Source organism: Pinus tabuliformis, chromosome Q (assembly GCF_031772625.1).
Source record: "Pinus tabuliformis cultivar Carrire ecotype Pingquan chromosome Q, CPIR1, whole genome shotgun sequence".
Lineage (NCBI taxonomy): Eukaryota > Viridiplantae > Streptophyta > Pinopsida > Pinales > Pinaceae > Pinus > Pinus tabuliformis.
In genome coordinates, this window is record NC_142296.1 from 45,227,174 (window position 1) to 45,249,821 (window position 22,648).

Sequence of the window (22,648 nt, forward strand, 5' to 3'; positions counted from 1 at the left end):
AGGCTGGAAACACCTAATAGGGTGGTCTATTAGCCACTCCTATTTAGGGAGGTAACATTATAACGAGTTCAAGGCTTTAATTTTGGAAAAGAAGCCTTGTTTTAAGTGTCAAATTGCCCATTATTCGCAAGCTTGGTTCACTTAGAAGTTAGATGTAAAATGATTAAATGTACCTAATAATGTAGATGCTAACATCGAATATTGTGTGTAATTGTCAGGTGGTTCCACAGCCATGGCTTGGGAAACTTAATTTGGGCTCAAGTCCTTCAGAGGAACATATAATTTAGGCGAGGTGTTGAGAGCCATGGGTCTTTGCACTGTAGCAGAGCATCACACATAGCCATGGGCACCTCCACCACCCACAATGTTCCAATACTTTGTCATACATTGATGACTTTTATGGGATGATGCACTTGGAGCTAGCATGCCCCCAACTCGCTTAGCACTTCATGAGGGATTGGCAACTGATCTAGGGCCCATAAGAGGATTGTCTCACACTTTGAGACATGGGAAGGCTAGTACCACCTCGAGAGCCCTCAGCGTTGGAGCAAAGACAAGCATTGACCACCTGGAGACCCATGAGACTACTTTGATGCCCCAAAATGAAAATAGGGGTCCATAGAGGGGGATTGATAGAGACCTAGGGGCCAACCCGTAGGAGATGATTCTAGAGGGCTTTTACTCACATCATGGCACCCTGAGCCCTCCATGCTTGCGCTAAGAAAGCCCACACATGGATGATGTGAGCAATATCACGAATACGACTCACATGTGGTGGCTAGTTTGAGTTTATTTCATTGGCTACTAGGTTTGTGACCTAGCTTGTTTCTTGCATGTTATTTCATTGTTTTAGGGGCTATTAAGCTAAAATTAGAGTTAGAATTCCTCATATAAGTAAGGGAATCATTCATTGTATCATTCATCATTACACACTTGAAATTTCGGCCTACTTGAGTAATTTGGCCCTCTTTTCTTTGGAGAATTCAAATCTATTGATGCATTTTGACATTTGGAGCTAAAACATGTCTTTGTAGCTATTCTTTGGATCAATGGATGGAATCTTTTGCATGTTATCTTGTAAGTGTACCTAATTGTTGAATATTTATTTCATGTCTAATCTATTGAATAATGTTGATTGTAGGTTATGTTAATTGTGCCCTAATTTGGTGAAGACATATTGATTCGTATCTAGATGATCTATTACATGCATTACTCATACATAACATGTGAATTGAATGTCCTAGTGGTGAACTTTGATCAAACTCTCCCATGAAATGTCCATTTTCCATTGCATAGATAATTGTTTGAAGTATTGTTGCTAGGGCATCAAGATTTCGGTCTCCTTAGAAATTCTTTGGCTGATATAATGCATCATAGACTCCATAATCCTAAGGAGTAAGGCATTGGCCTACTTTGTTGGTGATCAAACTCTTCCTTACTCCATAGATTCTTATCTATTTAATTTTTGCCTCTTCAAAGATAAGCTCATAATCTAGGGCTTGGTGTGAATCCCTGGGCAAGAGACATTTTGGGGATTGGAGATCCTAAACATCAAGGTGAGGGTATTTGCCACAAAATCTTTGATTTTGGTGGGCATCCACTTCAATCATATCCATAAATTTCTTTGCCCTAGCTTGTAGCCATAGGATAAAACCCTAGTTTGTGTTGCTTCAACTTAGAGGCTTGTGTGAGGGTTTCATCCATCTTTGTTGCATTGAAGATCACTATTGGAAACCCTTTTCTTGCATCTAGGCTCTGGGTCTCTCCAACACTCAATCAATCAATTAGGCCCTAGGCCATAAATTGCCCTCCCTTGGTCCCTCTACACAAAGTGAATTGCCTCCAATTGGAGCCTTGAGCCATTGTTGTGTCTTTCTTGTAGAAGGCCTATTTGAGTCACCTTATACTTTAACATTAGAAAAGCTGTCTTAAGTGACCTCCTTAAACAAGTGTTTTGGCTGTGGTGACAGTGAGCCACCATCCCATTGTTGTCTCTTGGTTTAGTTCTAACCTTGTAGGGTACCCCTCTCCAAGGCCTGCTAGATTTTGCGGCAACAAGCAATTTTCCTGAATTCTCTTAAACTCCCAAATTCTGGAACTCCCAAATCAGTGGATCTCTCTGTATTCTCGAGTGCCTGAGTTCCTTGAATTCTTGAATTGCCGAATCAGTGTAATTCCATATTCTCAATCACATGGTTAAGAATCCATGTTGTGTTAAACCATCTTCAATTCCTTTTTGTCATGGAGATTCAACAACTCAAAATAAGAATTCAAAATTAGCTTTTGTTGTTCATGGCCCCCTTTATGTTATTGGCATAAACACTGTTTTCTCCAGTCTGCTCTGTATTTAGGACTTTTTCTTTCCATGAAATAATTTATAAACAACAAAATAGGAAAAGTCAGTATTTTATAAACGTGACCAACAGCATATTGTTTTGAAGGCCAAAGTAAAAAACTTCATGAAGGTTAAGTGCATTTCTCCCCTTTTTGAAAAATAATTTCAGGAAACAAAAACTCTATATATATGTCCCCTTTCCTTTAGAAATGAAAAATTTGTCTGTGAATCTTTTTATTTAACTTAAAGATTCACACTAAAAATTCAAATTTTTTTGTTTTTTGCTTTGTTTTTTGTTTTGTTTTGTTTTGTTTTTTGCTTTTTGTTTTTTGTTTTTTGTTTTTTGTTTTTTGTTTTTGTTTTTGTTTTTGTTTTTGTTTTTTTTGTTTTTTGTTTTAAAATTCTGTGCAATGTCTCCTACTCTATTCCTGAATCTATGCTATGTGAAATTTGTTTTACAAGAATCCATCAAAGGAACTTTGTTTATATATCCTCTGACCTTAAATCTCTCACATAGAGAAGTCGCTAGGGTTGCTAAGAGAAGAAATTCACTCTTCCACCCTATTTATCCATGGCCCAGGGCCCTCTATCAGAGACCTTGCTGTAATTGACTTCGTTGTCCAATTGAGAGAAGGCACCGATCTAGTTGTGGTGATGATCCTAAATTTCTATTTCTTTCCTAATTTCTTGGTAGCTAGGGTTAGGGTTTAGTTATAATTCGTTATGGTAATTTGCATCTACATGTCATTATTCTATTGATAAAATTGCATTAAATAAGCTAAAAAGAAAAAATATGACAAAAGTTAGACAACTCATGTATATATTTTACCTCATAAATATATACATTTTTTTTCTTTGAAAACAATGTTAAAAAGGAAAAATATAGCATTATTGTATTTTCATTTCCACAATAGGATTGATATATGGGCTTATCTTGATATTTTATGCATCTTAAACGATTAAAAACTCCAAAATTTCCTTTTCCTTTGGCTTTCCCCTTGATAGTCTTTGATATTTTATTGAATCTATCTCTTAGAGGCTGTTACTTGGCTGCTATATGCTTTTGCATGTTGCAAACTTGCATATCAATAAAACTCTAGTTTATAGAAGCTTTCTTCTTGTCCATTGGAATTGGTGGAGAGTGTGCTTGATTACTTCTATCTCTTATCATGGCCATTAAGGGCTTCCCAATAGCTTCCTCCATATCCATTAGAACTTATATCACCCTTGAGCCCTTGTTTGCTGAAGATTTTGTGTGGTGATTTCTTTAGGGAAGCCTCCCTTATGGGGATAACATCCACCAATAAATAGCTGGAGATAGGCCACTGATGTGATAGTGGTGTTTAATCTCTTTGTTGCCATAAGATCTAGGTTGCTTAGTGTGGCTTTGCATTAGGCTTGCTCGATCGTGCGGTAATGGTCCACCCAAGACCAACCTTTGCAGTCGATTGTGACCATAAGCGATGTGTAAATTCCTAAGCGACATTGTTTTCCAAACCTTTGAACTCGTAGTTGGTGTACTAGTTCCCACTAGGACCTTGAGGAGTTTTCAACTTTTCATGCATGGAATTGTTCCATTGCTTGCCCCTCCATGTTGAGTACTCGGATCTACTGCTCTCAATTTTTCTTAATGACCTTGAGTGTTAGGAGAGTTGTGGCTGATGGTCAGTGCCCACATAATATCAGACACCATTGTCCCTTTAGTCCTAGGTTCTCTTTGGATGAGGTTATTAAACAATTTATTGATCCTTTCTCACCTTGCTTATAGCTCCGATGTCACTTGATATTTGCATTTTATGTATGACATGCATTTTGCTTTATATCTGTATTATTTCTGAACTTAATGCTTTTTGTATATTAGAGTCAGGAGTATTTTTTGCACTCCCACTATGTACTCATTGGTTGTACTTCTATGTCCCATGTTGATTTTTTTACAATAATACACATTAGAATCTAATCCTTTTTTTTGATAATTACTTTATAATGTTTTTTAATTAATTTATCTTGTGCCACATATGTCATTAAGCAATTATGCATAGAAAATCTCAATAGTAATGCAATGGAACAATATGATAAAAAATAGACAACCATGCACAATAGAGACAACAAATTTTCCTTGGGAAACCCAAACTTGGGAGAAAACCAAACAACTTTTATTCTAGGAGAAATTCTTATTAAACAAGGTTTACAATAAAATGTCTAGAAATATGTGCCAAAAACCAAGTCCAAACTTCAACCACTTCATCCTTTTTCTGCTCCCACGAGTGTCTTCCATAGAAGAGAGATGATAATAGGTGAGTGATCAAATGAAGTGTCACATCACGTGTATACCCCAAGGGATACACCCTTTCATGGTGGGACTGACTTTTCCCTTTTAAGCCTACATGAAATGCAAAAAGAAATTTTATTTCTTTTAATTTCCGTAATTTTTCTAGGCCGATTTAGGAGCCCTCTTGGTATGTGGGAATACCTCTTGATGCTACAGAAAAAATCAACACTCCCTCTTAGCGAGGGAGGTATTTTCCTTGGTTGCAACAAATTTTCCTTTAGCTGAAATTTCTCCTTCCTTAAGAAGAGTTTATGAGATTGTCATGTTGATGCATGTCTATAATAACTCCATGTTGGAGTTGGCAATGTAACTCCTCATATGCACGTGAGTATCTAGGGCTTTTGGCCAAAGTCCTTTATGGCTCCTTAGGCAAATGTATCAATCTTCTCTTGTCAAAGTCCTTTATCGCCCAGCCAACTCCTTTTGGTAGCCAAGTCCTTTTGGCTTCTCAAGAGAGAATTTACCTTTGAACCATTCACCTTTCGGGTAAAAGTCCTTTATGACCTCGCCAAGTCCTTTTGGTAGCCAAATCCTTCTAGCTTCAAAGGTGAATTTCATCTATCTCATGTGGTTGACCATGGCCAAGTTCTTATGGTAGCCAAGTCCTTTTGGCTTCTCAAGAGAAGATTTGTCCAAACCTATAATTTCCCTGGCTCATTCACCTCTTGGTTGACCTAGCTAAGTTCTTCTGACTTCAAAGGTATAATTGGCTCTATAATTGTCTTGGGCCATTCACCTTTCTGGTCAAAGTCCTTTATGACCTAGCCAAGTCCTTCTGACTTCAAAGGTAAATGTAAATGCCCTTGGTCTGTTCATTTTAGGTATGTTCTATGCTTAGAGCAATTTATTTCAATTTTCACAGTTAGCTCAATATCTTTTCTAGATTAGCAATCACTTTAGCATTAAAGTAAACTGTAGATAGAACATAAACAGAAATCGCAGAAGACAAGCCAAGACAAGAGGACACAAGATGTGGCGCTAGCCAAGGACAAACCCCAATGTGGGGAAACCCTTGATCAATTCTTCTTATATGTTCTTCAATAGTTCAACAAAGAGAGAGAGATAATACGTTTACAACAGAAGTCAACACTTTGACTTATCTAGATAAGAGCATAGATCATCTCTAAGAAGATGATACATGAGATCAGTTGAAGACATGCTGCTTCAACTGATTCTCCAAGGTGACTCCTTCACCTATTGTTGTGCTGCATTTCGTCATCATGCTGCACCTCACCGCGCTCCACCATGTTGCACCCATCATCACTATGCTGCATCTCATCACGCTTCATTAATCATGACTGTACCCATCACTGTACTGCATTATGTGTCATTGCTTGACCATGTTGCCATACTGACCTATGTGTTGGCTGCACCTTGCTTGCTTCTTGTCCCTAGCATGCTTGTTGTCCTTAGCATGCTTGCTGTTGCATGCTAGCTGTAACATTGCATGCTTGGTGTATTTGCTGCTAAGTACCATACAACTATCCCAATATTAGTTAGCTGTCCCTTGCATGCTGCTCTCCTTCGGAGATAGATGCTCCGGCAGTTCCGATAGTTTCGGTAGTCCCTGGCAGTTTTGGCGTCTGCCCTCTGCGTCAGCTTTCTTGGCTGTTTCGACAATTTCCAACAGTTTCGGCTGTTTCGGCTTTTGCCCTCTGCGTCAGCTTTCCCGGTTGTTTTGGTAGTTCCCGATAGTTCCGGCTTACTGTCAGTTTCGACAGTTCTGGCTATCCCAGCAGTTTCGGCTTCTGCGCTCTGGGTCAGCTTTCCTGGCTGTTCCAACAGTTCCCGGCAGTTCCGGCTTCTGCCCTCTGCATCAGCTTCCCGGCAGTTCCGGCTTCTGCCCTCTGCGTCAGCTTTCCCGACAGTTCCCGACAGTTTCGACTTCTGCCCTTTGTGTCAGCTTTCCCGGCCGTTGCAGCAGTTCCTGACAGTTCCGGCTATTCCCAGCTTGTGCCCTCTGGATTAGGGCAGTGTTATCCCTTAGGATCTCTCCTCCTACTAAAACCCAAAGACAAGGAGAGAGGAAGAGATCCCAAGTTTGTTGAAATGACTTGAAGGCCACCTCTATTTATACTAAAACGTTGAGCACATGTGGGGTTTATTTGGTTGCTGGCCGACCTTGACGAATTGTCCCATAACACAAATAAATTCATATCTCCATGAATACTTATTGGAATTGGATGATCTTTAGATCAATCCTACACCTCTCGATGAGAGGGATCTAAGAAAAATATCAGCTTCCATTAATAAGATGACCCACATGGAGTTTGGCCCTAGTTGCCAATTTTAACATGGTCATATTCCTGACCCAACCAAAGTCCTTTATGTCTTTAGGAGATGGTCTGTCTAATTCTGCAAAGACCTCATCATTCCCTTCCAATGAGGGAGACCTTCAGCATCATACTAAGCTTGTTCACAATCTGCTCATTTGTGGATATGTACTGGAGCTCTCTTTCTCTTCTCTGTATCATGTCTCGGATGAAGTGGCCCAACCATGTTCTTCTGGCTTCCGAAGCAAGTCTTCCTGTGGTAGTCCTGGCTGCCCCCTATGTCATGGAAACAAATCCTCCTACCACTGCTGCTTCCTCTGTCACTTGAGCAAGTTCCTCTGCCACTGTTGCTCCCTCTTGCACATGAGCAAGTCATTTTGTCACTGCTTCTCCCTCTTACTGGGAGAACCCACTTGTCACAAGCCTTGCTTTGTTCTTCCTGATGCTGCCATCTGCTGCCAGAATCATTGCCTTGGTAGCCTTCATGATGTACCTGCAAACCTCATTCAGGGGGCCATGGAAGAAACAATTACAACCAAGCAAAAAATACAGGGAGAAAGATATGAAGTACTTATCTCTTGATTAAGGAAGAAATCGCTGAGGGTTATAGGAAATTGTCCACCCCTTGATCCTTGCCTCCTTGCAGAAATCAATGAATTCCATCTGCAATCTCATCATGCTTAGATTCCTTCGTCTTCTTCTGAGGTGGATGCTTATCCTTGACCTCATCATCAAACTATTCTAGGATTTTATCTCAGAAACTTCAATACAGGTTGTAACCTTCAAGTCTTCTCAAGGGTTTACAAACTCTAAGTCTTCCAACACAAGCCTAAAGACTCCAAAAAGAATACATCAATAGAGACTCAGCTCCCTTTGGCTCTAGAATAGCTTCCTTCTGAAACCTGTCATCCATTATGGGCTTGTTCCTTCAGCCCATGATCTTTTGTACCACTTGCTATTCTTGCCAAAAGTATGTCATTCAACAGTGATATTCTAAGGCATGGTTATGAGAACAAAGGTATAACCAACATTACAAATATTAACCACAGGTTTGTTGTCAGGAGTTTTCAGACTCATGCCGTTCCACAAGAAAATGAGAATGTGCCACTATAAAGTTGTAAAACTAGTTCCCAATCAACAATGCTCAAAATGAAAGAAAGATACCATCATTCTAGGCACCAGTATTAAATTAATAGGGCAATCATTGAGAGCTTCAATGTCTCACTAGTCTAAAGCTTCAAAATACACGTATGACTTGATTTAGGTCTGGGTTCAGATCCTTAGAACCACCACGGAGAACAGAGAATAACCCAAAACTTGTGACAAATATTCTTCATTGTTTCACAATAAACCATGCAGAGATACCAGTGCCAGACCCTCTAAGAAAAATCATGAAATAAATGTGATATTTAGCATCTAATGTTGGGCATCTTGGGCTACTTTTGCATTTATTTAGCTCAGGTGATATTCAGCATCGTAATCAACCCAAAAAGTTTCAAAGAAATGTAGGCGACAAACCTCAGAGAGTCAGATGTACCTTTACAGGCCACGGACCTGTTAACACAAATTTCTACAGACTTCTTTTGTCCACAGACTTCAGCCAGTCTTGGCTGCCCACTTGGAAGCCCTAGGCACGATCTCCACAGCAAACTACTGCATTTGGGCTGATCCTTTAGCCCTCGTATACCTTACTGACTACATTTATTCTGAAAAACTACAGGGAATGGTGCAAAGGATGTTCCACATCCATTCTTCAAAACTTGATCATCATCAAAAAATGCTAATGAACCATCCGATGTACAACTCCAAAAGAGAGAACATTTTCCCTCCATGTCCCTGGAGACTGGCAACCAATAGAGTCTTGGACCTGCTATTGAATAGAACGAATGCAAAAGAGCCTTCAAAGTGATTCAGTCCAGCACTTTGACTGTTCCCAGCTATTCCTCTGTCCAGCATTCAACCAAGATCTTTTGCAACACATCAACAATATACTCACTTACATGCCTTGGACAATTTGTTACACATCCCAGCAGATCTCTTGCGTTCATGCATTGCCTCTTGCAAGATCCATGTTTTGGTTGAAGACAGTGCTAGTGGCTTATGCACTAGATTAGAATTTAGAAGTAATACTAGTGCTTCAGAACAGCAGCAAACATTCATCACACCAAATCATTTCTTACACAAGCTGTCTCATCCTGCCAAAATTGCTCCCTTCACAACATCATAACCTGGATTCTGTCAAGGAAGAAATAGGTTACTCCTTGCTTGCTCAATCACACCACCTGCTACAGCACTTTGTCTCAGCTCTACCAGCCCTCTCACAGACTTTAGAACCCTCGGTTTGTATCTAAGTCACTGTGGCGCTGTTCCTAGGGCTAGGCCAGCCTGTGGCCAGCCTTCCTGAGGCCCGAGTCATTCCTCGGTCAGACTGTGCTAGATTGCGGCCTGTTCTAGGTCTCTTTTACCCTTGTGATTCTTGGCCCTGCAGCCCTTGTGGTTCCTTCTCGGTGAAGCAAACAAAGTTTGTTCTTCAGGTTAAATACTCTAGAAGGCTTGGAATCTGTAGATCTCATTTGAGATACAAGAATATATATTAAAATGTATGAATAAGAATGATGATATAATTGAGAGTGAGGGTCCTGTATATATAGTCAGGTAAGTACCCCTTCACGAACGACCATGTCTGTAGAGACATGCTTCTTCCCTACTAATTATTAGTTAATTAATCATTGTTTATGTCTATTATTATTTATATTATTTTTACTATTTTTATATATATTTTATACATAACATTGCCTTCCTCCTCAAAAAAGCCTTTGTCCTCAAAGCTTACTGATGAAAGGCTTGATCTATTTTTTCTGTTCGAATGTCTTCTTGTCTTGGAACTGTCATCTTCATCGAAACAAGACGATATGATACTCTAAGTGATAAACAAAACTGTCACACTGAAAAGGGATCAGACCATCCTAAATTAATTTTTTGTGAGACTTGACAATTACTTGATAACTGAGATAACTTGTTATCGTCAGACTGGATTGCGCTGACATAATTTTCCTTCGGAACATAATTTTGTTGTTTATGTTCTATGTGAAACGAATTCGTAAATTGATTGAGATGTCCGTTCTTGTGATTTGGGTGTAGATAAGGAGTTCTTTTTGTTTGTCTTTCCCTTATCATATGTGAGGCAAGATTCTGATTTACTTCAGGTTTTGATGTCGTCGAGTTGGTTACAAAATCTTCACTTAGGTTTTTCCTCATCTGAAATGCAACATTTGAATATGTTTTCCCTTCAACTGGTTGACATTTTCTTGAGTTCTGATATTGACTGTATCAGTATTCATTTCTCTTTCTTCAACTTGGTCAACTATGTTTGAAGGCTTCGATATGTTTTTTGTGTTGAGTTCTTCTAGTTTACTTTTCAATATTTTCATGTCATTTTTAAGTTTCTTAATTTGCGTCAATAATTTCTCGTTGTGGTCTTTGAGGCAAGTAACTTCTTCATTTTTCTTGTTGTGGTCTTTGAGGTGAGTAACTTCTTCATTTTTGTCAGTGATGATTTTGTCAATTTCCCTTTGCATATTTTGTATTACTTTTTTACTTTCTTGAGATATGACTTTTGCGATATCTATCTTCTGGTGTTACGGAATCTGTTTTCACTGTGGTGTTACGGAATTTGTTTTCACTATAACATCCTGTAATGTTATCTTTTTCTTTTTGTTTGAAAATATCAAAAACTTTTTCTTCATATTTAGGCTAACAGATCCTAGCGATTCAAGCCAGGGCGAACCCATAATTATATCACTATTGTCGCAAAATAAGGTTTTAACAGTGAATTGCGAGACAAAAGTATAGTCTCCAATACTTAGTTGTAGATTGCTTATGTCATATTGTTTGTTACTTGTGTCAACAAAATTTGTTTAGACTATATTTGATAAGGAATCACTAATTGGTTAGCACATTTAGTACTAACATAATTATTATTTTGAGCAGGATCAATAGAGATGATCACATCATTTCCCGCAAGTGATCCTTTGATTTTAAATAGCACACCAACACATATGCTAAAAGTTTTAGGAAATCTTTTGTTACTTGTCTCCATTTTTTTCTTTATTCGAGATGAGTTTAGGGGTTATTTTTTTTAGGAGTAATGAATCCTTAATATTATTTTTGTTTTTGTTTTAAATGAACTTCAATCACTTTTTCTCTTAATTATTTTTTTTCTAAATATAATAAGTCTCTTTTTATAGTTTATAAAAGAAATTACCTCCCTTGAATTCTATTTACATTTTTTAAAATATAATAGTGTAGGTTTATAAAATTTGTTGTTTGGAATAATTTTAACTACCATACTTCAATGTCAAGGTGATTTTACCAACCTTGACGAAGTTGTGATCTTTGACAACCTTAATATTTCACCCAATTTCAAAATTTAATTTATTCTTTTACCCACCTTATTTTCACTTGAAAGGGTTGCGACTTTTCTCTCCCGTCAATTGCCTTTTAACTTAATTGTAGTTGAGTAAGGACAACAATGCGAAATTTGGTAAATTGAGAAATCGAATGTCAACAGACAAGGGTTATATAATTTGTTCCTTTCAACTTCGAATGTAACCAATGTAATGAGAAGGCTGCAGAGAAGGCCGCTGTCCAGATCGTAGCACTGTCCAATCTCAACTTACTCCCTTAGTTGTGTCTTATATTTATGCATTAGTCTCTAAAATTTATAGCCTTCAGAAGTGGGAAAACTTTATCAGCATATAGGGTTTCGGTCCCTTACGGAGTCACTCTTAAATATCTGCCCTGACCCCTAATTTATAAATGCGGGTTGCTATTCACTTGAATGGTGGAGAGTACGGGTTTCGTACTTTATGACGCTATGGCACAACAGACAAAGCAAGAATGTTGCAGTGCTTCGATCGCTGACTTTGGTGGGTTCGACTGCAGAGCGGTTGGTAGTGGCCGTGCGGAACCTGCGAACGAATGTTGGTGGTGGCAGTTGGAGGCCGTGCAATGACTACTATTGACTGATGTGTTTTTTTATGTTTTATTACTAAATTATTTTTTTTGAATAATTTTTCTTCTAGTATCTCTGTTTTTCTTTTCAATATTTTTGACCCTTTTTTTAATAGATTTTTTTACTTTTTAATACATATATTTTTTATATATATATATATATATATTTTGTTTTTATTCCTTTCCCTTGGAAAAAAGTCGTAATTTCTATTAATAAAAAGAAATTACATTTTGTAGATGCTAGAGCATATGCATATGGAGGCAGTGTTGCCTATTGAGTTCAGAAAAAAATCAAGAAGTTATCAGTTTTTCTCCACGCAGGGAGTCTTGAAACAGCTCATACTGGGGACCTCAAAAAATAGAAAACAAAAATTTATGAGAAAAAGACCACAGCGGGAAACAAAAGAGCTAATATTTGGGAGGATCATGACTTCCTCCCCTTTTTCTTCTCAACTTTTCGCCATTCTCCTTGGGACAGAATTATGGGAACAAGTTGAAGTGGATTTTCTTCGCCGGGTCGAGGATTTTCCTTGTCTGAATCAGAGGTGTCTGATGAGTGTTGCCTTTTGGTTCCACTGATTTCCATTGAATTTGAATTCTTCCCCGATTGTGATTCCATAGGCTCTTGTGGAGATGTCTTTTGGGTTTCTGTTTGGTTGCTTTCATTTGGGACGGGTTCTTCCTCCTCACTATCTTCCTCCTCTTCCGGATCTGGATGGGAGAAGTTCCATCCCTTTTGATGGTTGCCTGTTTTCTTCTTTCTGCGGCTGTTCTTTTTGTATTCTGGACATGCATTTTGTAGGTGTCTAGTTTGCCGACATATTCTGCACCTGAAAGTTGTATTTTCATAGTCTAATGACTGCAACCAGTTGCGATCTTTGTGTTTCAGTTTTATGCTTTCCGGTAATCCTTTACTGAGGTCTACTTCCACACATATGCGTGCAAAAGTAAAAATTTCCGGTAATCCTTTATTGAGGTCTACTTCCACACATATGCGTGCAAAAGTAAAAATTCTTTCATCGATTCTTTGTGTATCCATTTTGATATATCTGCCTATGGAGTTACCTATGCATGCAAGTATCTTTTGGTCCCATAAATGGATAGGGAGATTATGAAGACGTACCCATACAGGCATCCTAGAAACAACGAAAGTGTTTGCATCAAACTCCGGGAACCATGGAGTGATAAAAAGACCTGAAGATCCCCAGAACCACGGTCCTTCCTGAATCACGAGCTCTCTGACTTCTGGTGACTGAAATTTAACTATAAAAAACCCTTTGGAGCAGAGATGGATCTCACAATCCAGAGACCATTTTGTGAGTATCCAATGAAACAGATCCAAGGGTTTGGGCCAAAAACCGTTAAAACGGCAAATGATGGCTTGCTTTTCATAGCTGTCACATACCTTCTCTGCTTCTGCTGTATCGATTGTTAGTTCTGGTGTATGCTGCAGTTGCTCCACTATGTATGGACTTGGTTCTGTTCCGGCCTGCTTTGGAGCTGTCGGAGGAGCTTTTCCACTTTGTAAAATATGCTTGTAAGATGTTCCTTCGCTTTTGTATTGCTGGTGCTGATCTGGGTTGTGATTTGATTTGGACCCACTGCCTCCTTCTGTTGATTTGTTGGTTGCTGCACCTCCACGTAGTCTCATATTGAGAATGATTGTGGATCCTGGCTTGATGTTGTAATCCTTCAAGGTTCTGTAGTCCTGTAGCGATCTGCCCCCTGTTACTAGGTGTTGCTTGCCAGCCGGGTAACCAATCTGATTGGCTATGTTGTTTTTCAGATCTATTACACTATCTGTTGCAGAAGTCCAGATCAAGGTTGTATTCCCCGTGGGCGTTCTGACGAAGATTTGAAAGCGATTGGGTACTGTTCCGCGAAGCTAGGACTGGCGATCTGGGGTCGGGATCCAGTCTGGAAGTCTTCCCTTCCCGCTAAAGTGGCTTCGATTGCTTCTGCCCCAATGGCCTTACAAAGATCGAGAATGATCTTTGCATTCAACAACCTCTGCTTCCTGGATACACATTCTGCCATCTTTGAGAGCTCAACCAGCCAGAGACGCTCCCGTCCATCTGTCAAAACCCTGGCTGGCTTCTCCTGATCTGCTTTGTTGGTCCTTTCGATTCTGAGAATAGTCTTCTCAATGAAATCCGTGTCTTTCCCATTTGCCAAATCTGGGCAAAACAAAACTATATCAGATCTGTGGAGAAAGACCTGGCCTCTGCACCAGGCTTCCTTCCACCAGGGTGCGGGAATTAATGAATTGTCGAGGTTTGCCGCCGCCCCCTTGACTGTCGCTGGGCACTTGCTCATGGCCGTCCAAAGCTCTCCCTCATACCCTATTCTGATACGGCCTATCTCTGTCTTGATCAAATAAGCGAAACTGTGGATCGGCCATGACTTGAATAACCTAGCCGCGTCTGATCTGTGGAGAGAAAGATCCGCGGCAGATAAGACAGGTCTTGCTTCAGGTCCAGACCATAGCACTGCCCATAGCCCGAGATCTATTCGCCTGATTGCGTGAGGGCTTCGATCTAATCCTGGGGAGCTCCCCTTCTTGATTTGCAGAGTGTCGGCAGCAGTAATCGCAGCAAGAACCCTAGCCATGGCGCCGATCCAATCCCCAGGAAAAGCCCTTGATGAATCTCATTTCATCTTTCAATAGTCCTTTTTTTTTTATAGGAACGATTATGGAGCTTTATATTAATCTTGGGCAGAATGCCAAAATTTGACTACATTATGTGCTGCTTTGTCTTGATGCATTTCTTCGCTAAGAATGTAGCTGAGATTTACAAGATTCTTCCTTGGATAGACCCCTGCTGAGTTATTTTCAGATAGTTTCCCCCACTTGAAAATACAAACGAATTGTTTTAGTAATAGGCAGTAGAACATGGCAGCAGTCTAATTATGGAATGGGTTCCCATGATTCTTCTTCCTCTTTCAGCTTAGTCCCTGCAGAGAGTCGAGAAGCTTTATTAGCTTCGATGTCCGCCTTTTTATTGTGGATTCTCAACACATGGTAGTACTTCAAATCTTGAAAGTTGCTTTCCAAGCCTTTGATCCTGGTGATCAGCCTTGCTAGATTAAGGTCCGGTATTGGATTGCTGGAAACCATTGCATTTATAATGACTTGAGAGTCGCCTATGACAGTTGCTTCATTAATGCCCAGTTCTTTAAGGGTCTTGAGTCCTTGGAAGAGGGCTAAGGCCTCAGCTTGGATGCTAGTAGTGTAACCAAGACCCCAAGCGTAGGAATGAATTTTTTCCTTGGTTTGATTTAGAACAACAACTCCTGCACCAGCTTTGCCCGGATTTCCCTTTGCTGCTCCGTCAAAGAAAAGAGAGTGCCTTGCTTGCGATTTAAGCCACTCTTGGAAGTCATTCTCAGGCTTTCTTATTTGCCATTCTTTGATAGTGGGGGCTTTTTTGATTGCTGGATGAAATTGAAGTTCTAGCGTTGATCCCCATGCTATTTCCTGCTGTCTGAGATTGGAGTCGTCTTTTAGGTCAATCAAGCACTCCTTTATGTGACTTTTAATTTTGGTTTCTAGGACTTTGTGGCTCTGTTTTGTGTTTCTGAAAATTCTTTTATTACGCTCTATCCATAACTGCCAACAAATAATTTTTGGGAGGACAGCCCATGATGCTTTGATAATCAGATTTTTAGGTGGAGGTCCTGGAAATCTGCTTGCCCATTCAGAGAAAAGTTCAAATGTGGAGCGAGGAACAGTGAAATTAGGATCCAGATCGTGGGTAAAATAGGCCCAAATCTGCCTGGAGAAGCTGCAATCTAGCATTAGATGGATTGCTGTCTCGGCGTTGTCATTGCACAGAGGACAGATGGAAGGGCCGTGGAAGCCTTTCTTTTGCAAGTTGTCATAAGTTAGAATTTTCCCATGGCAGTAAACCCAGGCGAAGAAATCGACCTTGGGCCAAGAGGGCAGTTGCCAGACGCCTTTCCAAGGAGCTGGATTCGTGGGAACATGAGGTCGCTCGATAAGTTTAGCATACCCCTGTGCGACTGTATATCCGCTGCCTTTTGGCCCCCAGCCCATCTCATCTCTCTTCCGCGAATGCGTTGGTGCCAGACCATGGAGGGCATCGAGGAGTGTGGTCCACTCTGAGATCAGGTTGTCCGGCACATGTAAATGCTTCCAGCCTGCCCAATTCGCATCATTCCAGCATGAAATATCCGACAAGGTTTGCATGCCTTCGCTGTCCATCGCAGCAAGTTTGTGGACGCTCTGGTTTCAATTGGCTCCTTGTTCATTATTCTGTCCGACCATATATTAATTTTTTTCTCGTTGCCTGGTATCTAGTAGGCGTGGGCGGAGATTAGTGTAGCTGCTCTGTCATATATTTTGAGGAATGTCGAATTTGGCCGGCTTATCACATTATCTAAGCATCTGGCTCTTGGACCTTTGAAATATTTTTTCCAGAGCGCCTTTTGGGCCCAGCCAGGATTGGGGGCGATGATCCTCCAAATGATTTTTGCAGCCATTGCCACGTTTTGCTGACGAAGATTCTTGAAATTTAGGCCACCTTCCCATAGCGGCTTGGAGATGATATCCCAGCTGACAAGAGGGATCTTTTTTTCATTTTGTTTCCCTCCCTTCCAGAAGAACCTCCTTATGTATTCCTCCATTTTGCTTAGGATGGTTGTCGGAGCGAGGAGTCCTGAGAATTGGAATAGAGGCAAGTTGTTGAGGACAGATTTTATTAGGACTGTTTTGCCTGCAGCATTCAGCCAAGAGTATCCCCAGGCTTGAATCTTTGCCTTGAACTTTTCTAACTAAGGGAGCCAATCTTTGCTAGATGATCTCTTATGAGATAAAGGGAGGCCCAGGTATTTAAAGGAAGACCAGGTGGAGGAAGCTTCAAAGCCCAAACATCTGGAGATGGCAGATAACAGCCTAGGCGAAGTGTTCCAACTGTAAATATGGCATTTGCTCTTGTTAAAAACACTGCCTGCAGCTTCACTAAACTCATTCAGGTTCTTTAAACTTTGTGGCAGAGGGAATAGATGCGGGACCTAGCAGCAGAGTGTCATCCGCAAACAAAGCATGGTTAATATTTTTGGTCCCTCTTGCAATGCGCAAACCATTAATTTCTTGTTCATGCAACTTTTTATCTAGCAGGAAGCTGAGGGGTGAGGCCTGAATGACAAAGAGCAGGGGGGATAGAGGGCACCCCTGCCTGAGTCCTCTCGAGGCTTTAAAGAAGTTTGTGGCTCTTCCATTGACAAGAGGAGCTATCCATGGCTCTGAGATGCATGCCCAGATCCAATTGATGAAGCTTGCTCCAAAACCAAATTTGCACATAACATTTGCAAGAAAACTGTGATTGACTCGATCAAAAGCATTTGCTAAATCAAGTTTGATCACCATACCTCGCTCTTTTCGCTGTAGACTTGAGTGTATTGCCTCCTGGACCAGTAGAAAGTTGTCCACAATCTGCCTTCCATGAATGAAGCCTCCTTGATTCTCTGGAATTATTTTGGGGAGGATAAACTTTAATCTGTTTGCAATTACTTTGGTGATCAGTTTGTACCCTGTATTACATAGAGAGATCGGCCGAAATCTGGTGAAGTTATTGGCACCTTTTTCCTTGGGTATGAGCGCTAAAAACGCAGAATTAGTGCTGCCTCCGATTTTCTGAGTATTTTGGGATTTTTGAACCATTTTGAGTAGATCTTTTTCAATAATCGGCCAGCAAGCTTGGAGGAATCTAGCAGAGAAACCATCCGGTCCAGGGGCCTTATCCGGGTCCATATCGAAGAGAGCCTTTTTCACCTCATCTTTAGTGACTTTGGCCTCCAGAAATTCATTTCTTCGCTGAGAAATTACAGAGGGTATATTTTCTAACAGCTCCGGGTAGTGGCTTGGGTCCTTGTCTTCACTATATAATTTTTGGAAATGTGTAAACGCTGCCCTCTTTATGTGATCAAAATCCTTATGGATATCTCCCTCTTCTTTAATCTCTGAGATAGTGTTGAAGCATTTCCTTGCCTGGGCTTGTTTATGAAAATAAGCAGTGTTCCTATCCCCTGCTTTAAGCCAGAGGTTTCGAGATTTCATTCTCCAATACTCTTCTTCAGCTAAGCAGGCTTTGTGATATTGCTGTTGAAGCAGACTTTCTTGTTCTAGAGAATCCTTTGTGGGCACTGCGTTTTCCATATCATTTTGATGGGCAACAAGAGCTGCTTTAGTGGTTTTCCTTATTGTGGCCGGATTGGACAACGTTTTGGCCCATCTTTTTAGAGCTCCTTTCACCCTTCTGAGTTTTTCCTCCCAAATATAGAACGACGATCCTTTAACTGGTTGGTTCCAGCATTCCTTGACAGTTTGCATGAAATCAGGCTCCTTTACCCAAAGGGGGCTGAATCTAAATGGAATGGGACCCAGATCATGGTGAGCTAAAAGATCTAGCTTTATGGGCTTATGATCAGAGATGCTGTTGGCAAGAATATGCATTCTGGGCTCTAATCCTAGCAGCAGATAGGAACTTTGAATGATAAATCTATCTAATCTAGCAGCAATGTGTCTAGGGCCCACTCTTTTGTTAGACCAAGAGTACTTACCTGAAGAGGGCTTGATGTCCAGCAAATCCCAGTCTTACACTATGTCCTCCACCCATTCTCTTGTTGGATCTCGAACTATGCTGCCTCCCTTTTTTTTGATGGATGAAGGGTAAGGTTGAGATCGCCAGCAATTATTATGTTTTCCAGATCTGTCAAATCTGCTTGAAGTCTTATAGAGTGTTGACTGGAGAGTAAACATTGAAAAGGCAAAACTTTTCCTTAGTATCCAGGTTCTGCATTTTCAGCATCAACCAATGGCTGTTCCTGGCCTCGAATAAAACTGTAAATTTGTTTGCATTCCAAAGAGTACCTATCCCTCCTGAGGCACCTCGGGCGGAGATAGCTCTTGCTTCGCTTTTGCTCCAGAGATTCTTGCTTGTTTGAAGGAAGACAATGTCTTCCAGCTTTGTCTCCTGGACTAGAAGTAGATCTGGGGTTTCTGTCCTGATTAGACTTCTGATGGCTTCTTCTTTAGTTTTGCTCCCCATCCCTCTGCAGTTCCAGGAGATGACCTTCATTATTTATGCTTCTGGTGGGCTCCCTTGGAGCCTTGGGGTGGGTTTTTCAATATCTTCGGCTTTGATGCTAGCATTTTCTCCAAGGTTGGTTGACTGCCATGAAGTTTTTCTTTGTAAGTCTCCTGCTCCCTTTTTTCCCTATCGGTTTTCCGGCCTCTTGCTGATCTTCTTATCGGGGTGTGGGACTCTCCTATTTCTCCTTCCTCTTCTGATTCTTCCGTTTCCTGCTCTTCTTCTTCATCTTCTATAGTCATGCCTTTTGGATCTTCAGCACCTGTTCCTTTGAGAGAGATTGAGATTGAGGGAGTACCTTTGCTTGTGGGTTGAGCTTCGGTCTCCTGTGTTGCTTCTGTCTTCTTTTGAGTCTCGCCCTCTTGTGTGCTCTCTGGTTGCGTGCTCAGGGGATCAAACTTGTTTTCAGAGATGGGTTTGGAGATGATCTGCTGAGTAGTGGTTTGCTGGGTTCCTTTGCCATTGGGGCCTCCTTGCTTCTGGTTCTTGGGATAATTTTTGTTTCGCTTGACTTGGTTCCATCCATCCTCTTTTCCCTGCTCAGTCTCTTTATTAGATGGGCATCCTCTGGCGAAGTGGCCGTAAACATGACATTTCCGACATTTGAAGGGCAGCTGCTCATAGTCCAATTTCTGCATGTGTGTCCAGTTTCCGACCTTTATTGTGATGGCCTCTGGTAGTCCCACCTCCAGATCTACTTCTACACATATCCTGGCACAGTCGTATTGATCCTTGTTATTCGCACGGTCTATGAATTTTCCCAGGGCATTTCCAATGTGTTTCAGCGAATCCCAGTTCCAGCAGTGCACTGGGAGATTTGGGAGTCTGACCCACACCGGGACTGCTTTGGGCACATCTACTGCCAGATCGAAGTCCGGGGTCCATTTGTTCAGATAAAGACCCTGGGGACCCATGAAGTAGGGGCCATTTCGGAAGATCAAGTCTTTATCTTCTTTTGAGGTGAACTCGAAGAGGAAATAACCTCTCCCCAAAAAGTAAGAGGCGACGCTTTCTTTGATCAGAGGAGCCCAATTTCTGTTAACCCAGCTTTCTGTGGTTTTTGGAGACGGCCATAGCCCGGTGAATTGGCCGATGAGAGCCCTTTCAGCCAGTGACAAAGCAACCTGGATCGGGGTTTCTGGAGGGAGGGAGATCACCGGTATATCGTCCAACCTCTTGACAAACTTCGCTGCTTCAGTGTTTTTCTTCTTTGGCAGTCCTGCCAGAAGCCTGTTAAAAGCCTCAGAAGAAGAGGATGGCGGAGGAGGCGGATGAGGCGCATGGGTTCCCATCCCCTCCATGGTCATAAGTTCTAAGAATACCTCTGATACACTGCTGGACGGTCCATGCAGACAGGCCGCAGCAGGCAGGAGGCTCACCAGCGGGTCGCAGGACGGGCCAACAGAGGGCGGGCTCACTGACCTAGCGAGGGCTGCGGATCGGATGGAGGCCGAGGGTAGCAGAGTGCCGTGCAGCAGTTAACCGATATGTTGTAATTTCTTTGAATTCTCTCAATAATGTTTTTCAATAGTCTTATTTGTCTTTTTCTTTAGTTTTTTATTTTTTGTTTTTTATTAATAAGGTATTTATAATATATTTTTTTAAATTAGTATTGGAAATATTAATTTTTTTCTTTAAATGGCCAAGCTTGATAGCAAAAATGGAGAACCTCCAAAATCTTGTAGCAAAACGCTTCAACGGAAACAAAATTGACGAATTTGGATGGCGAAAGACCCGGATTAGACAGCGTGGCTTTGTGCAGGTGTGGAGCGGCCAGAGGATCGAACTGCTCTGATACCAAATGAAATGAACAAAGTTTGTTCTTTAGGTTAAATACCTCAGAAGACTTGGAATATGTAGATCTCCATTGAGATACAAGAATATATATTAAAATGTATGAATAAGAATGATGATACAATTGAGAGTGAGGGTCCTGTATATATAGTCAGGTAAGTACCCTTACACAAACGACCATGTTTGCCTATTCCCTACTAATTATTAGCTAATTAATCATTGTTTATGTCTATTATTATTTATATTATTTTTACTTTCTGTATTCAAGCTTCTGTGATCCATAATGAATTAAACAAAGTCTTTCGGTAGAAATCACATGAGAGAATTTTTTGGCCGATGTGTTTCGAACCAACAAGTATGGTTCATCATCAGGACCAGATGAAGAGGTAGACCATGGCAAAGGCTTAAATAGAGAGCAATGTAGAGACATAATTTCAAGTAATGGCTATATTTGAACAATTTTGTTTAAATATTATTATTTAAAAATTATTTTTCAAGAACTAGTAATATTTGGTTTTAATAAATTAAATTTAAATATTATTTTTCAAAAACTAGCCATTTAATATAGCCGTTACCTATTAATATTTTTAATAAATTAATTAAATAATATCATTATTTGAATATTTTTCAAAAACTAGCTGTTTAATATAGCGGTTACTTAATAATATTTGTTTTTAATATATTGATAAATTAAGATTATAATTTAAACAAAATTGTTCAAATATAGCCGTTACTTGAAATTATGTCTCTACAGTGCTCTTTATTTAAGCCTTTGCCATGGTTTGCCTCTTCATCTGGTCCTGATGATGAACCACACTTGTTGGTTCGAAATGTGTCGGCCAAAAAATTCTCTCATGTGATTTCTACTGAAAGACTTTGTTTAAATTATTTTTACCAATGTTACCAGACTCGGAATCGGCAATAAATCGGCGAGGCAAAAGAGCGAAGAGTTTTAATCGGATCGGGAAAAAATGAGGAAAAAATCGGTGAATTCAATAAATAAAGATATACACATATTGAATTAAAAAAAAATAAAAAAAAAATTCATTGATATTCAATAAATTCATGTCCAAACAATGCATAATATCAATAGATGTCCAAAATATCATGAATGAATAAGTATCTCATATATGTCACGAGTCCAAACATGATCCAAAGTACTGAGTCTTGACTGCTGAAATGATACGATAATGGTTTGGTACTGGAATCTATGACAAAGCATGCGCTGAAGCTAACACTGGAGCACATTGCACACTATGCCTCTATTACACTACGACTCTATTACGTAGCGTAAACTGAAACTGAAACCATGCCTCTATTACCTTCTTCGTGTATGATTTGCAAGCCTGAGCAGTGAGAAGAGAGTTATGGACCAACGTTTAATTTTTAGCCCAACTAAACCATGCAATGAAAAATGTGGGAACCCTAAAAGTTAAAACCCTTGCTCGCCGAGTTGAGGGCTGAAAATCGCCTGAGTCGCTTAAATCACAATTAATCAATGAGTTGCAAGTCAAAATCGTGTTGACCACGAGTCAAACTCAGTCAACATGAGTTTGACTCGCCCAAAGATGAATCGGATCGTTTGAGGGAAGAGTAGAGTTTGACTCGCGATTAATCGCGAGTGATCTGAGATTCATGTTTCACTGATTTTTACTATAGTTATATATATTTTATACATAACACTTGCTCTGTCTTAACAGACTTCTGGCCCAACTTGGCCAGCCTTCTTCTATTACCTCAGGCTCTTGGACAGGCTGTTATAGCCTTGATCAAACCACAGAAGAATTTTGTC

General features: G+C 40.4%; 1 protein-coding gene across 7 annotated transcripts in view; it reads left to right on the forward strand.

The window, feature by feature from the left end:
- The window catches only part of LOC149218221 (transcription initiation factor TFIID subunit 12b-like), a 156,530-nt gene that overhangs the window by 8,522 nt on the left and 125,360 nt on the right, over window positions 1–22,648 (forward strand). The window lies entirely within an intron of this gene.